Genomic DNA, 16249 nt, shown 5'->3' with positions numbered 1-16249 from the left:
ATTTGGGAACACTTTGCCCCGATGGGTGGTGGAGGAGGGGGGTTGGGGCGTCAAAACGGGAACAGTTTTCCCAACATTGTTTTTGCATGCGCGTGCCTCTGTTAACGTCGACAGCGCTTCCAGCGTCGACGTCGACGCCGGCAGAGGCGGTAATGCGACGGCCAAAGAGCGATTTTCCTATAACAAGTTTTTAGTACGTGTTCCGCCGTGTCAGCAGACAGTCGTGTAATTCGGTTGCGTGTCGCTCGCAACAACAACAACAAAAATCACAAAAACACAACAACAACAAATACAACAACAACGAATCAAAAAACAAAAATAAAAAACCACAACAACTCCATGCTGCAGCCAGAATAAATCAAAAACAACTGAAGTATAACCAACCCAAAATATATTCCGAACTTCATTTTTTGAAAGTGCAATCTGTGTTTGTTCCTAAAATTGATAAAATACATCTAAAAACCATGAATAAATCACAAGAAAATCCATATTAAATTTTAAATAAATACAAAATAAAATGCAAAATAAATCTACTAAATATCTGAAAGATATTCCTTAATAACGAAATAATAAATTACTTTTTTTTCTGTTATTGTGTGTGCCTGTGTTTTTGTGTGTGCTGGCCAACTTCCTGTGCAACCGGTCTGCAAAAAAAAAAAGATCCAACCCATTCATTCAGCATCCGAGGCAAGTTGCACCTGCAACTAAAAAAAATACGAAATACAACTAAAAAAAAAGCAATTTATAGAAGTAGAAGTTGGCGACATAAACCCGTTTTTTTTGTGGGGAGGGAAGAGAGCAGCGCCTCCAAGGCCAAACACGATATCCACTTGGCCACAACAAAACACCTCGCAGGACCGCAAAAAGAAAGAAATAGTATAAAAAAAAGAAAATACAGCAGTGAACAACTTTCCACATTTTTCCTGAACATTTTCCTTTATGGTAAGTCGCATTTAAGGCCGTTGTGGCACTTAAGTGATATGCCAAGACTTTAACTTATACGGCTCTTGGAATTTATTATATTATATTCAGTTTACTTGGTGTTGGAATGCACATAAGTAGATTTTACATAATTACTTTGCTTACTTAAGTTAACACCTAAAAAGATAATATTTACAGTGTCACATATCACATTATAAGTCAAAACTTGACTTATAAAATTATTCACAATTTTTAAGGGTCATTAACCTATACTTTTTGTTTAAGTTAAAATTAACTAAGGATATCGTAAATCTACATTAACAGAAAAAAATATTTTTGACTTATTACCTGAGTCACAACTTAGTTTGCAAAGGTTAGATTACAATAAATCTAATTTATATTGAAAGTTTATTTAAAAATAAAAATAACTGAGTTTCGATTAGTTATACTCCCATATCCTTATATTATCTATCACACACAAACTTAAAGAAGTTTGCTTTATGTTCAAAAGGTAAACTTAAAAAAGCCCAAAGGTTTGGCAAGAGCTAAGAGGTCTGAGCTTCGCTCAAGGACTTTTACTCAAGACCAAAAAATGTTTCTCCTTCATACTTGATGCAGCTAAGTATGCTATGCTTTATTTTCCCCATTTTCCCCCGAGCTTTTCTTTGTTTGTCTTGCATTTAAGGGGCTGTTGCTTGAGTGCAAGTGAAATCCAAGCCAGGCCAATCAGTCAATCCACCAATCAATCAATCAATGCAAAATGACTTGCAACTTTTTTTTTTGGGTTGTACACGAGTTTATGGTGGCGGCATTTAGTACATTGTGAAAATGTTTCAAGTCAATTAGGAGAGGCGCCCACGTCATAAATGTGGGCAAACCAGAAAAAAAATAAATAAAAAGGTAGGTGGGCGGTTTTCGCCGGGTTCAGAGGTCGTATTCTGCTTCCGGACTTCGCTAATGGAATGACCAAAAATGCCAGACTTCCACAACTGAGCAAATTCACTTTGATGTTTTCGCTTCTGTGGGCTAAACTTTAATATATATTCCTATTCACTGTACTTAGAGGCTTGAATTTTTCATTAAACACATTTTCGTCAATTGAAATTAATGATAAACTATTATTGCTTAAGAAAGGTATTTTTAAATCCAACTGGGTTTCTATTAAGATCATGTATGCTTATTGGCTACAATGGAAATATTCAATTGGGAATGCATATACAACATTTCCAATGGGAAAATATTAAAAACATACAAGAAACTAATAAGGCTACGATTATATTAAATATGAACAATCAATTAATTTGAATGTCTTGCATTTCATTTTCCATTTAATCAAATAACAAATAAAAACATAATAAAAAGAAATGACAAATAATTATAACGAAAGTCAGTTGAATAAAATATTTTTAAGCACTCAAGTAGGAGCCCAATAAGACATATTCCAATTACTACAATAATTCAATAGGATTGCTGTAACCATAAAAGAAAAAAATAAAATAAACCTTTAATAAATATTACTTAAGCAAAAAATTAAAACAACATTAAAGGTTACACATTATGGTTTTGTTGTACTCCCACAAATTCCCATGTCTAGGAATAGATGTATATTTATCTGTCAAGTCACAACGATTTCCGAACAATTCGTAGATACTTTTATGGAGTTCAGATAGCCATTCCCAAGGCCAAGCTTGAAAGTGAAAGAAAATATACGAAGACAAACATTTTGTGGGTTCACTTCTGACAGATTGGGATTTGATTTGGTTCAGATTCTCTCACAATTTAATTGTAGTTTGCGAGCGATTCACTTGAAAGACTGTGAAAAACCCCCCGCTAGTTCCCACTCCATTAACTTTTAGCCAATTGCCAAAATGACAGAAACCAACAGCAACAAAAAGTCTTGTTTGCCAATCAAATTTTTCAAGTGAAGACCACAACAAAGCGACTGAGGAAGAAGAACGGGTAATAGCGGAAAATTCGGCAAAATGTGGGAGGAAAACCTCAACAAACCAGACCAAAAATATTTCTCTCCTTCTAGTAGTTGTTTTTTTTTCCTGGTGTTTAAAATTTTTTCCTTGGGTTCTTGAAGTCATAAAATTTTTTTTTTTTTCGAAGTCGAAACTTTTCTAATCAAATTAAGAGTGGGGCGAATTGGGGGGCGGGTGTGGGCGGTGGGGGCGTGGCAGTGTGATGCTGTGAAAATGAAAATTATCTAAAACATTTGAAAGTCGGTGGAAATATTAAATGTAAAGTACAGTAAAAAAATGTTATCAGGAATTTTTTTAAGCTATTAAAATATTAATTTAAATAGAAAACCACATTAATTAAAAACTTAAAGTCGAAATATTAATCATATAAAAATATCTATGACAATTATCTCAGTCATTTGTTAAAATTAATTAATAATAATTGCTCTGTGAACTTTTAAAATTATTTTAAACATAATATCTTAGTCAATCTTTAAAATAAAATTTAATGCCAAGAAGCATGTCATATGGAGGAGAGTACAGTCCAATAATGGAAAACAAAACTCAAAAGTAGAACAATAAATCCAGCGAATATTCGCCATGGCAAATGGAATCCGTAAAAGTGCACACAACTTTACAGACTTCTCAACTCTGATCCCTTGCCAGTGATTTAACGACGTGAAACGCACTGTGCTGCCCCATAAAAATGTTCATCATCATTTGTTGCTTCGCCCAACTGCAAATGGGCAAAAGTTTACACATCTCAATGACCTTGGGTACCAGAAACACCCACCACCCACCGCCAAAAAAAAAACAAGCAAAAGAACATATTTATTTATAAATACGATGCGAAAAGCGGAGTGGAGCGGAAAAAAATAGAAAAGTTTGCTGCATAAAACTGAATTACCGGAAATTGGCCAACAAAATAAAAGGGAAATAAACGGCAATGCGAAAAAATGCTGGAAGCTCTTGGTTTTGGCCAAAAGTAGGTGGCCAAAATGGAGAAGAGGAAACGGAAAAGTTTTTTACCTACTTTGGAAAGCGGGAAGAAGCCAGGCAAAAAGTGAAAAATACCCACGTATATAGGTGCTTATATATAAACAAGAAACTAGCGCAAAAACTTTGCTCAAAGTGAGCAGCAATTGGGAATCAAAGAGAATCACCCTTTTAAATTTAAATTCATAAAGTTAACAAAAAAATATCGATGGGTATTAATCCAAAAAAGTTTGCGTAAAAAGCGCCACTATTTATTCGACATTTATTTACTTAAAAACAACTTTCACAGTGGATTTATACAAGGCAAACATTCACGCATAAATAAAGTTAAATCTAGCTTGAAGTTAAAATAAAATTCCTGAATTTAAAATAAATTACTTTGGCAAATATTTTATTAAAATATTTACATAGAGGACAAATTATGCAGGTAAATAAAATTAATTTGTAAAATTGTTCTGGACTTTATTTACAAAACAAGCAAGCAAAGTGCTAATGATATTTAAGGTTTGTATATACACAAAACAATTTAATAAATACATCTTGAAACAGAGAACTAGGAGTTTATTAAAAAGAATAAACAAAAATATAGTCGATTAATGATGGTTATAAATCTCTATTAAACACAAATAAAAACTTGAAGTAAGTAATTTATTATTAAGTTTCTAGCAATATCAAAATTATAGAATCTTACAAAAACTAGTAAAATATGCGTTTAATTTCTTAGCTTTTTACCCAGCTCCAAAAAGTGTGCCATAATTTCAGCATTTTCTTGGGTTTTCATTTAAATTTTTGCGTGCCTTTTTGCGGCTCCTGCTGCTTTTTGTTGTAATTGCAAGTGCGCCACTTGCTTTTGACACCTGCTTTTCATTGGGTGGCCAAAGGGGGTGTGAAAATTCGCCGGGAGGGGGCAGCCATTTATTATGGCCAGCTTCTTGGCTTTTCCGCCCACTCCAACAGCCATTTTTCCTCCAGCTCTTGCCTTCTTTTTTTGCTTGCAATGTTTTTGCTTTTGTTGGCTGTCGCCGTTTGTAATTGACATGAAAATTTAATACCATAATTTTATTTTGCACTTGGCCTACACTCCACCACCCACCAACGCACCACCCACCAAAGCACCAACCACCGCCCACGCCTGGTGTTTGCCTTTGTGCTTTTTTAGATTAGAAAAGTTTTTTCCTTGTTTGTAATTTTTATTTTTATTTTATGTATACATTTAGGTTGGGCTTTCTCTTGTTTTTCTACGCCTATGCAGCATCGCCGAGAAAAGGGCAAAGTTTTCGGTCAACTCGAAAGTTTTTAAAGTGGACAAAACTGCAGTTTTCCTTCTTTACTCGCCGACCCATTTTTTTCGCAGTTTTCCCGCCTTTGCATTTTTTTTTTGCAATCGATCGATTTTAATTGAATAAAGCAGTCCTTTATGTTTATCTTGCTGTGTTTAAATTAACTAAATTCATTTCACTGGATTTTTGCTAACTTTTTCTATAAAAACTGCAAAACCTTCTGCAAGCTTTTAAAAATTTTAAAAATTCCTTTAAAAACTTACTGACACTCTTGAAAAAATCGTCAATGTTTTTATTTTTGTATTGTATTTCCACTTTTTTATACAGCCGAGTTCTGCGAAAGGTCTGAAAAAATATCCTTACATACTTTACTTAATTATTATTTAAGCCAGTTCACGGCGTAAAAAAGAGGAGCTCCAATTGAGCTGCGATTGAGTTGAGTCCGTCTCACTTTGGTTAATTTTCATTTATTTGCCAGGGAGCATTTACATTTTACTTTACCGCCGTGAAAATGTTTCCCGGCTTTTTCCTGCCGGGTTTTCTTTCCCGATTTTGTTAAGTTTTTTTTTTTTGCATTTTTTTTTTGGCTAAAGTTTGTGCCTCCATTTGAGCAGAAAATCGCGTAGCTCGCTGCCGGCGCTTTCTGCATTTGAATGATCTGGCAGCGAGAGAGCATGCTTAATAATTCAATTCATAGGCGCAGTCACGAGAAGGAGTCACGGAATACAAAACAAGGGGCAAAATAAAAGGAGGAAAAAAAATAAATGAATGTACTGTATAGTATATACAAGACAGAAAATAAAAGGCCGGCACAAAAAGAAGTTTGCCACTCATCCTTCGTTATCCCTGAAGGGTCCTGGTCCTGGATCCTTAAAGCAGAGTGACACACCGTCCAGGAAGTGAGTCCTGCCCTTGTCCGTCCGTTTCACCTCCACACTCCACATTAGAGGCAAACAAAATGGGCAGCACAACAACAAAAAAAAAAAAGAAAATTCAACTTTTTTTTATTCCTTTTGCTGCTGCCGCTGTCTGTTTCTGCTGTTTGCCTTCATTTGCATACACAATTTTTATACAACCTGCAAGCGTTTATTTGCCGACATCCTGGCCATGTCCTCTGACCATCTTATTGCGCAACGCATTTCGTTTTAGTTTGCTGGTGCCAAAAGCACAAAAGTGTCGAAACGCAGTCAGGGAATCATTTTTAATATGATCTTAATAATAAGCATTACAAAAAATATATAAATATATAATAAGTCATTAAATAATGGTTATGATAAACTAATAATTTAGAAAAAACCTTTAATCGTATAGCTAAAAAGTGAATACAAAGTGTTTTAAAACTCTTCATTTAAATTTTTAAATATTTCTAGATAAATGTATCTCATAGCTCATATTTTGAAGGCATGACTTATATGTTTGTATGCCAGACAAACAGAGGCTGCAAAATGCCTCCCACTTTGCAAAATTCTTGCTCATTTGTAGCTGGAAAATTGCTTTGGCTTGCAGGCTGGCCGAAATTAAATTTTCCTAAAATTGTTAAATGAAGCCAAACTTCAGGAGCAGACAAGAACACAAGCACACACACAAACCAGCTTAGTTTGTACTTATGCTTTGTTAATTTAGTTATGCCCAAGTATTAAAAAGAGATTTTTGAGCTCATTGAGCTTCACGCAGAGCCAACAAACTTTTCCCCCATCTTCATTTTGCTTATTTTTATTTCCATCGCCATGTTTTGCGGCCAAAAGTTTTGCACACATACAGTTGGATACAAAATTATGGTATCTAGTATTTACAGATATCAAATATTCTTATTGAAAAGAATAAATTAGCCTCAGTTGATTTGCAACAAATTATGTTTTTGACCAAGCTTAGCATTTTTTGTAAGTATAAAATTTCCATTTAAAAAAAAAAAATGTAAAACAAAATTAGTTTACACATATTTCGAATTCGCCATTAAACATTAGAAAATCCATTGAGCTCAAATTTTTTTTAAAGAACTTTTTAAGATTATGATTATGTCCACAGCTGTCCATACACTTGGCGAAAATGATGGTATGCCACTTTTGGCGCTTCCTTGGCACTTTTGATTAAAGTAAGTTAAGGGGCTAAAAAGGAAATGGCCTCAAGGGCCAGTCAAAAGCTGGGAAATGGTCAAAAAAAAGGCAAATGGTGCGAGGGGCAACCCGTTGCCTATCCAATCACTTACTCCACTCATTCATTCATTCGCTCATTCATTCATTTTTCGACTCGAACTCGGACTCTCGGGTCGACTTTGCATTTAAATCAATTTAAGCGTTTTACAGTCAGTTGAACCTTTTGTGCTTCATGTCATGTGCACACCGACACACACACACCCACACACACACTGTGGAAAACCCACAGGCATAGAAATGGAAAATGAAATGGGAAAATGGGAAATGGGGGGCCTCAAAACTGCACAGCAAAGCCAACCGCAAAAATAGAGATGGGTCAAAAAACACGGAAATTCTTGGCCATTTATTTGGAAAACTGAGTGTCAAAATTGCAGAAATTAAAAAATATTGACAACTTGACTTAAAAAGAAATTTAGTTTTGATGTGCATAATTTAAAACCAAATAAATATATAAAAACAATAATCATTAATCAATTGTGCTGCTATTTTTACTTTCTATTTCGTTTTGAAGTTGCCGTTTTAAGTATAAGTACTTATAACCGCACCATATCACAAGTTTTAATAAAAATAAAATAAACGAAGACATGGACCGCCAATCCCGATTAAAAAACAACTCGAAGAAGCTGTTTGTTATGCAATAGATAGAAGCCAAGAACTTCAAATGTCTCGGATATTCATGGAAATTCGGTCTATTCGCATGCGTTTCGGCATTTCGTAATCCCATCACGTGCTCATCTCTAGAAAGAGATGGCTATGCTGGAGAAGAAAGAGACGGACAGAGGCATTTGGAGAGCAAATTATGCAGACACTTAAATATGCCATAAAATTATTCGAATTCTGCATCAATTCTTTGCATCGTAGTCCTTCGAACTTACCCTCTCTATTTTTGCCTTTGTTTATAACTCGAATTTTATTTATTTTTGCTCAGCTCGCAAGAAAAAATATATAAAAAGATGTGTATACATTTGCAAGGGTTTTTCGTGAAAGGATATACAAAAGTTCATGGGGTCATCGAGTGTGGGTAGAAAAATCGAAGATGGCAAACATTTGGCGCACCGAAATTATGCAGCTGAAAGAGTACTTTTCTTAAACTAAGGATGCCTTCGTAGATTAAATGTCTTTAAAATTGTGCCCATTTTCATTTTCGTTTTAGAACTATTTGTTTTCGTATTTGTTTCATTTGAAAATGACTTTTCATTTGATAATGAGCTTTACTAATTTTCACTGTATGCCCAGCAAATGTCAACTTAAATTCATGTTTTAACTGGAGATAAACAGATTTAATATGATTTTTTTTTCCTGCTTTGGCTGTAACGATGATGATGATTATGTTTTTTATTTTTATATTTTTTTCTGGCACCGCTGCTTTTGTTAAACCCAAACAAGCGTGTGAAAATTGCAGCTGTGTAGAGACGTGAAACAGGATGCAGGACACAATGGGATGTGCGTTGTCCTGGCAACAACAATTGTCACAATTGTTAAAAATTTATAATGATACTATGAACTTTTTATGGCCGTCTGGGCACTCGTGTAAAATATTAAGGCAACCCGCACTAACAAATTTGTGAAAACATTTATTTACTCCGAATTATATGCAACAAAAAACGCAAGAACTTTTTTGTTTACATTATTTGTTGTTGCTAGCAAAATTAAATACAATTGCAATTTTTACAGTCGCACTGTGTCAACACTCACTATCTCTTTCTTTTAATTCGCTCTGATGTTTCGTTTTAATGAATTTGTATATTTATTTATGTTGAACACATTTCACTGCCACAAAATGATGACAAAAAAATGGCAACAACTAAAGGCAACACAAAAATGGGCAAACGATAATGAGAGGGCGTGGCAGAAAAACGAGTTTAGCTGTACAAACATATTGAACTTTAGGAAAAAACACACTGGCTTTTAGAAATGTCTTTGAAAAAGTATCAGAAAATAAAAATTGCTTAAAATGAGATTTGTTTAATTTAAATATTTAGTAGCCTTAAATAACTCCTAAAAAGTAGTAACATATATTTGAAGATATGAATTATTTCAAACATAAAAAAAAAATACAAAAAAATAGAGAAGAATACCCTCAACTATTATTTGAAACATATTTGTAAATTGTAACAAAACAGACAAGTGCATATTGGAATTACCCACACCGTTGGAAATTAATTGATTCGTATTCCGATTTGATTTGACCACAATTGAGTCGATTAGCAATCCCTCAACACCTTCCCCTAATTGCTTGCCCTGCAGTATTTGCCAAATTTTCGAATTGCCGACAGAAAAAAAATTGATTTTCAACGGGCGGGTATTAATTGCAAGCCATGCCATAAGCGTGTACTATACACCGCATGCTGATTATTTTTGCGCACCGAAAAATATTCTAACTTCGGTTTATTGCGATTGCCAAACCATCGAAAAACCGCCGCCGTACAATCGACGATGATTAATACGAACAATGGGAGAAAAGCGGAGAAATTCTTTGCGGTGGGCATCAAATTGAAAACCCAATAAAACACTCAATTTATTTAAATTGCATGCGATTGACAATCCGCACAATTGAGCACAGATGCACCGTCACCAGCCACCGCACACAGAAAAAAAAAAACAGAAAAAGAAAAAAAATTAAAAGGAAAAAGTTTGAACTATCGGGAAAAATGTACAATCCTATTAAGAATAAGTGAAACCAATACTTGAAACAATGTCGTTTTTACATGTAAAAATTTTTGTTTCATATGAAAAAAATCGTTTTGTAGTCATATATAATTGCACTTATATCGGTTGATTTCCAAATGATTTCCAATCACAAAAGTTTTTTTAAGTTATAATATAATTAAATTTCTTTAAAAAGTTTTGGTACTTTTTCTCTAGGCATGTGTCTGAAAAACATGCAGATATATTTTTTTATTATGAAAGTTATTTTTAAAATTGAATTAAATTAAATTTTCTTAAAGAAGTTTCGGTTCTTTTCCGGAAATATCACACATATTAACCTTGTGTATCAAGAACTTGCAAATGTATTTTTTATTCTATAATGTACACATTATTATTATAACAAGTATCAGTTATTATAATATATATTTTTGATAGCAATATTTAATAATGTTGAAAGCTTTTTCAAATGCTCTTTCTAAAGTCATTTTAAAACCTTTTTTCCAAATTTTAAAGTACCAAATATCGATGGACGATTTGAATGCCATTTTTGTCTGTGCACAGTAACTGAAATTCATTTTATTCCATATCGCAAGGCCCCTCCTTTTTCCTTTTTTTCGGCTTTGTCTCCTGGGCGTGCCAATGTGCGAGTGGGTATATCTGATTAGTTAAGCAGGACACGTACCGCTTGCCACAGCAAAAGTGACAACAACAAGCGCCGAAAAAAAACACTCGAATATGAATGACAAGCGGAATACAAAATGCACGATAAAAAGACAACACAAAAATTGCCATGCCAAATAAAAACGTAAGCAAATCAAAAATTTCAGGCAATCGAAAAGGCTAAAAAAAAAACAGCAAAAAAAAAAAACAAAAAACGAAGAATATAAGGAAAATTAAGAGGGGGAGAAGAAGTGTTTTCACATCTTTTCACAAGGCGGAAAATGCTGATTGGGCGAATTTCCTCTTGACCCAAACCAAAATGGATCAGGATTAGACGAGCAAAACATCTCACAATGTATACAAGCTATTAGCAAAATATAGAAATGTGTAAGGAGAATATTCTGATGAGCTAACAAAATATTTAAAGTCAACGAAAAACTTGTTTATCATTCCTTAGACTTTAAGTGTATTAAGTATATATACTTTTTGAACATTAAATTGAATTGAACATCAAGTTTGCCTTGTGTCCACCTTTACTTAAAGCTTAATTTACCATTTATTTTTACTTTTGCCTCTGCTATCTCTTCGTTCCTGGCACAAAATCTCTGCATTTGTGGCAATTGGTGGGCGTGTTGGGGACCACCCCCTCCGGACTACGCCCCAGCATCCCATTTGTCATAAAACATAACTCAGCAATTGCCCATGCCCCAATGAGCCCACGTACGCCCATCAATTGTCATTTTTATCAGCGTACCATGTCGCGAAATGTTGATTTTTTTATTCTCCACTGAAAGCAAATTTTATGACTTCAATTAGACGTTACACTTTAAGATATTAGGATGTTTTCGAATTTGTTAAAGCAAAACTTAGACATCCCTAATCACTTTACTTAAAGAAGCCAATAATAAATAATAATTAAATAAAATAAACTTTGGCTTTCAATTATAAAAAAACAATATATATAATCACTATAATTAGCCAAATTTTAAATTTTCATAAAATAAAGCTTCTAAGTTTGGAATTATAATATTTAAAAATCTTTTTTTATTTCCGATTTAATGCACCCTATTTTTCTTACAGTGTCTCTTTTACCGACTTTCTTTTTATTTGGCTTGTCCTCCTAAAAGTAGGCTACAAAAAAATATGGGTGGAATGTCGGGAGGTGGAAACAAAGTGCGTATTATTGACGCCCGGACTCGTCTTCTTTGTTTCTGCAGTAGATGTTGCTGCCTGCTTAAAAAAATTGTTTAAATGCGTGCGAAAATTTTTTGTGTTGCTGTGGCAATCGCTGAAGAGAAAAATCCAGGGAATAGCTTACAAACAATGAAACTAACCAAACATTCTCATACAGCTATGTTCAGAGCACGAGGGTGAACTAAAATAATGTACAAAATGTTTGATACAAGCGAATATACAATTTGGAAAACCTTATTTTGTTTTAGTTAAAGTTAAATTTTAAATATTACAATATTATAAACTATAAGATGGCCCAAACACTAAATGCACATAGACATCCTCTGCTCTTTATAAATTAATTAGTTAGAACTATAAAACGTTTTAAATTTTGAGATTGTAAGAATTTAAGACATCTTAAGTACTAGTTTTTCGAAAACAACTGTACATACTTGCAGCCTTTTAAAGCCTTTCAAGTGGAACATTTGTTGTCAAATTTTACAGGTGTTACTGGCACATCGTTTGATGTTTTTCGGCATTTGATTTTGATTTTGCCCTCTGCAGTTACCGTAGTTTCCGTCGCCCTGGTTTTTGATATTGTTGCCCTCGTCTTAACTTGGCTAATCAAAAGATAACTTGTGTGTTTGTCGGTGGGCGTCTTTGTCTGCGGTTGATTCCACTTCAAAGCTGCCAAGCTGGAAAAGTTAAATACGCCGAGCCGATACTTTTGATTTTGACATGTGTGTGGGAGCTGCTATTGTGGCATTTTGTAGATTATTCAAATTAAAGTCGCTTGGAAGGTCGTCACAAAGTTGGGGAAAAATTTTGACAAATAATGTTGATTTTTTGGGTATAAAGATTTACCCTCCTGTCTGGAATTGCATTTTTGTACTCCCTTTTTTCTAATTTCAATTAAATTCAATTTCTTGATCAATTAAGAGAAGTTTATAGTTTCTGAGAATTACCTAAAAGCTTAGAAATTTTACCGACATAACGTTTGAATGTAAATGTTTTGCTAATTGCACAATTGCTTACCAAATTTCCCATTGATTTTCCTTGTGGGAAACGAAGCAAATTCCAAATTCGCCCACATATCTGAAAGCTCATTAATAATTATAATTTTTGCGAAAGTAGAGCAGACTGAAGCCATTAGTGCGCCGCCTCCGCCTCCCGAAGGACTCATGAAATTCAAAACTATCTCCGGCCCCTTTCTATATTTACCACCCTGCTATTTTCTATTTTCTAGTTTCCATTTTCCCCACCCTCACTACTCACTATATTTTTGGTGACTGCGTTTCTCTGGTCGCTTTTCCAGCTGCAACTGATATGGATGTTTAAAGTCGTGGCTGGGGCATCGTTAGTTTGCCATACCGATACCTCGCATGGCCTCCCTGATTTTCAACCATTTACCCAACATTTCGCCCGTGCCCCACTGCGTATACGCAATATTTCAATGGCACCCCGTACCCTTCCGAACGTAATGCACAAAACACAGGCTGGGGAAAAGGGGCGAAGAGGGCGTGGCCGGTCTGGTAAGCTGAAATGTTTGCGCTGCTATCTGTTCTAGGCCTGGTTATCATTACCAAACCCCTTACCAAGCCCCCCTTCCCACTGTTTTTGCCCCAAAAGAAAGGCAATGCGTTTTCTGTCTTGTCATATGATTCAATGAATTTTTCACACAGACACACAGCAGGCTAAAAGGGGGCACTGTGAGGATGCACTGGGAAAAACTAAACAAACAAAAACAATATCAATTTAAAATACTATAAAATATGAATATTTTAAATAACTTTTTTTCCCAATATTTAACATAACTATATCTATTTGAAATAACTTAAAATTTCAATGAAACTTAAGTTTTTATCAGGTGAAAAGTTAGGTAAAATAATACAATATTATAAAACATAAAAGATTTGAAGTTAAACACATGCTTTTCAATTAGAAATATAAATTATACAAAAATATAACTGGGGAACTTACAAGTAATAAAAAAATATATATGTTTAATACATTTTCCACGATTTCGATGATTAAGTTTTTCAGAATTTAAGCTTATTAGAAAACGTTAGAAAAACGAATGGAAAACTACTGGATACAGAATTTATTTCTCTCTGTGTGCCAATGTCCTGGCCAAATAGCATGACAAATGTATGCAACTGGGCAGGAGCAAGGCTCCAAAGGACGAAATGGGGAGTCGGCTTGTTACATGCAAGTGTAGAAAACATTGCAACCCAAGAGCAGAGCCGGGACAAAAGGGGATTCCTAGGGGCTTCCAAAGGGGGGTGTTATGATTGTTTCACGAGCTGACAAATAGAGCAACATTGCTGGTCTCTCTTTTAGGAAAATTTATGCCTCTCCCTGGCAATGAGCAATGAGCTATGTGTTTTGGGGAAAGTCGTCATGGAAAAAGGGAGGAAAAATCTAGAGATACAAGGAGGCGTGGCACGAATAACCATATGCTGCCCAGCACTCGAGTTCTCGAGACCACAAAATATTTGGTTTAATCAAACTTCTTCCATGGCACAGTCTTCGATAAGTTAAATTTACTCATGAAAGATACAACACTAAACAAAAAGTTATCAAAAATATAAAATATTTGTGTCTTCTTTAAGGTTCAACAAATATTTTCCTACATAAATAGAATAATAAATCATTTTTAATCAGCTTTTAAAAGTTCATATACCTTAGGCTCACTTAGTAATTTGTAAAGTAAACTTTAATGGTAACTGGTTTCCTATTTCTTAAAACATGTGAAAGTATTGTTTATTACAAGTATTTAAAACTAAATAAAATTAAATGTACTATTATATTTTAACATTGTTTTTCTAGTTCTTTTCTTCAAAAATACCATAAATTCAACTACCTGCGCAACCAAAGAAAGTTTATTCATTAAATTCCACAAACACATTCCTTAGAAAATGTGTCCCAAATAATTTCACAAATCTTCAATTTTCACTTTCAACATTCCTCTGAAATCTGTGAAAATTCACTGCCGAGTTTTCAGCACTTCGCCCCCTTTTAAATTCATTTACCTGACCAACAGCAGGAACGACGAATGCCGTCGAATTCCCATTCAATTTCCTGTTCAATATCCTCTAATCAGCCCGAAAAGTGTGCTACAAATTCCGCCATTTCCTTTAATGCCTTCCCCCATCGAGATATATAAGTATATCTATCAAAATTAATATTTAATATAAAGGAAGACGAAGAAGAAGCAGAGGAAGAGGAAGAAAAAGAGCCTTTTGCTTGGCACATTAATATATTTATCAAAATCGACTTCGCAAATATTGTTTTTTCTTTCGTCCCTTCGAAAACAAAAACAAAAACAAAAACAAAAACGAAACGACGTGACATAATTAGCAAAAGAAGGGGAAATACAAGATGAAAATATATATGGGGGCGTGTCCCTGGCATTAGGGCGTAAAAATATTAATTTCCACTTAAATGAAAAATTATGCTCAATTTGAGTGCCGACGCAGCAAATAAATTTTTGCACATAAATTCCCAAGCGCTAATAACAATAACAATAATAATCTGTGACATAACGAGGGGGTGGTGGTTATGAAAAGGGGGCAGTGCCAAAGGTGGGAGTGGCAGCTAATGCCCGGCTATCGTTGTGCGATTAAAAATTTGTTATTAATTAGATGGGCCCGGTGTCGTGTAATAATTCACAGCTCATCTATACATACATATATATGTATATATATATATATATATGCTTTGCACCTGTGTGTGCTTGTGAGTTGTTAATGTGTTGGACATTAGTGAAAGTGTGCGTGTCTGCGTATGCATCATCGGGCAATTAAAGCACAATGGCGAAATGTCCTTTTAAGCCATGAATCGAGCCTAACAAATGCGATTATTGAATACGCAGTAATTAAAGCAAGGGTGTATTTCGACTCTCGATTTTCGGACTAATCGATTAGCGATACCATCTAAGCAGTCGATAACGTACTTAATGAGAAATGTGTTTATATATATATACTCAAATAATTTTAGTATATAAAGAAAAGAAAATCCATTTTACAAATGTGTAATGCTGAGTCAATACCAATTAATAGTCAAAAATCAGAATAAACGATGTTAAATATATAATTTAACTCTTAATAGTTTTAATATTGCAGTCTCTTAACATTACTTGAGATACATCAATTTTAATTAATTTAAATTGTTATTGAATTTCTAAACTTCGAAAATCTTATAAATCAGAAAAGCAATGTAAGAGCTCGAGTATTTGGATGTTTTACACCAAAAGCTACCTACTAAGACTCGAAAATCTCCACAGCGAGGAATTCAAATTTAAATACCCACCAGACAGACAAAAATGTATGGCCAGCATTTGTATGCCGCAAAAATTGAACAGTTTTCCACGATTTTGCGGCCTCGTCTGCCGTTCCTCCTATCTTCCATCTCCGAGGCAAAGATATACACATATAGTACTGAGTGCCCCCCT

The 16249-nt window shown here is 34.3% G+C and overlaps 1 protein-coding gene across 1 annotated transcript in view; it reads left to right on the top strand.

Moving 5' to 3' along the window:
* Positions 1–206: 206 nt before the first annotated feature.
* The window catches only part of LOC108136243 (irregular chiasm C-roughest protein), a 43466-nt gene continuing 27423 nt past the window's right edge, over positions 207–16249 (top strand). Inside the window, exon 1 of the mRNA XM_017257283.2 lies at positions 207–942. The gene's annotated coding sequence lies outside the window, so the exon portion shown is untranslated. The remainder of the gene's footprint in view (positions 943–16249) is intronic.

Source organism: Drosophila elegans, unplaced genomic scaffold, assembly GCF_018152505.1.
Source record: "Drosophila elegans isolate 14027-0461.03 unplaced genomic scaffold, ASM1815250v1 contig_149, whole genome shotgun sequence".
NCBI lineage: Eukaryota > Metazoa > Arthropoda > Insecta > Diptera > Drosophilidae > Drosophila > Drosophila elegans.
Note: the sequence above shows the minus strand (reverse complement) of the source record. Positions and strands in the feature narration are given on the sequence as shown.